The sequence below is a fragment of the Gavialis gangeticus genome, unplaced genomic scaffold (genome assembly GCF_001723915.1).
Source record: "Gavialis gangeticus isolate Ggan-Ray unplaced genomic scaffold, GavGan_comp1, whole genome shotgun sequence".
NCBI lineage: Eukaryota > Metazoa > Chordata > Crocodylia > Gavialidae > Gavialis > Gavialis gangeticus.
The window spans coordinates 13,018,301-13,020,353 of NW_017729033.1; the positions used below are offsets into that span (position 1 = coordinate 13,018,301).

A 2,053-nucleotide genomic window follows, 5' to 3' on the forward strand; every position below is an offset into this window, starting at 1 on the left:
ACACACACACACACACACACACACACACACACACACCACTGCAGACACACACACACACACCCCCCACTGCTTGTTAATGTCCTTTTTTCCTATTTCCAGAAAATGGATACCAAGCTCAGGTTTACAACCCAGGAATACCATTCCCTCCCTGTCCCAAATTCTTCCCTTTCCCGTCTTCTCTACTGACTCACCATCCATCCTCCAGCAATATGGGTTACGTGGGGCATGATTATGATCCTTCACATGTCCTGTGAGGGGTGGCTGGTGCCATTGGACAATCCATCTGCAAAGAAACACTCCCTTTCTCCACTTGGCCCATGTTTTTGCCAGCTGCCTATGCCACTGTCTTATATAACCTGGGGCTTTCTGGCTCCTTCTCCAAACAAGGTCCCCAGTGGTCCTACCCAGGGTGATTTAGTCTTCCCACACTGGCTGGAAGGCTCCCAATTCTGGGTGCCCTCCTCCCACACCCCCACCTTCTATTTTCATTGAGAGAGCAGCAGAGATCTGAATGCATGTGTGCGTGTGTGTGAAAGAGAGCACCCCAGACACACTAACCTCAATGACCTTGTCTTGATGATAAGCTGCCAACAGCCCACCTACAATCATAGAGCAATGGTGCTCAAACTTCTGGTCCTGTGGCCAGATGAATGACACAGGTCCAATCCAGGGGATGATCCCAACTTGCTGGATCCATCTGCATGTCAGATCTGGCCATGCACCAGGCCAATCCCACACATGGCCTAATCCCATGCACCAGTCCAAGTCCATGCAGCAGATCCAGCTGCAGAGTGACCCTGTACACTGACCGCACTTCACGCCAGCACAATCTAGCATGCAGGGCTATGTTACCTGTTTATGAGGTCCAGAAATTTGGCACAAGGGGGGCTGCAATTAATGCTGCCACTGCTCCCTCACCACCACCATAGAGACAGGGATTCAGCACTGGCTAGCGATAAATCAAATGGATAATGTATAATAGCTGCTTTGTACTGATAGGTGCTACTGCCTCTAAAGGACACAACGGCTCCATACAGGCATAACATACTTGATACTGTGAACAGATTCTGGAGTTTCTGCTCCAGATAATGTGTTACAGCCTGTGCTTTCAGAGCAGGAGGATCTGCCAGTTCTCCTCACTGACGGCTTGAAAGCACCCGGAGGTCCAGGGTTCTGGCACCTGTGAGGTACCAAGGGGGTCACAGCATTACAGCAAAAGCTTTACACTGGAATCCAGCGGAATTGGGCAGCTGGGTGGAAGGGAGCATTTGAGATCAACTTGCAGGGACAGAAAACAGCCCAGCACTGATACAAGGGTACACTCGGTGGCCTTCTGGCCCCTTTCTCTCTCCTGCCTGTAATTCTACCTACCTAATGCAACCCCTAAGCAATCGACTTGACCATAGTTGGATTTCTGAGTGGAAGATGAGGTTATGGGCTTCAAGCTAGGCATGTGCTTCTGTACCTTACTGAATAGGGGGTCAACATGAGTGAATTGCACAGTTTTAGGGCAACCCACGAGACCCACATTACAAGTTACTGCATGAGTGATTACTGTTACTTGCAAAGCACTTATCCTGTTATTAATGCAACCCCCGGTCTCTCTGCAATTAGCTCTTATCAGCCTTGTGGCTCTCTCCTTCCACCTGGCTAATGTTTACACCAGCTAATTTTTCTTTCTTCTAAGTGCCTGTCTAATTCCTTTTAAAACAGGTTTATGAGTGGCAAGGTCCACTGCAAACACTGTGTACAGAAAAACCAAGTCCTGAGAACTCCCAGAACACCCGCTGGTTTGGGAAACGACTAAAAGAATGGTGGAAACATTACTGACTCCTCCATCAATACACAGGATGCAACAAAAACCATGGGAATAAGGGAAACACATCCTTTTTGCTTTGAAATTCAGGCTGGGTGGGGCAAGGATTTTAGACCATTAAAGCATGAATTAAAAAAAATACTGTAATTTCAATGGGTTCAGCCCCAAATGGACAAAATGGTGAGGGGGCTGGGGGACATGACTTATAAGGAAAGACTGGGAGAACTGGGCTTATTT

General features: G+C 48.2%; 1 protein-coding gene across 2 annotated transcripts in view; it reads right to left on the reverse strand.

Moving 5' to 3' along the window:
* Window positions 1-2,053, reverse strand: part of SMYD1 (SET and MYND domain containing 1) — a 61,918-nt gene that overhangs the window by 31,231 nt on the left and 28,634 nt on the right. The gene's annotated exons all lie outside the window — the stretch shown is intronic.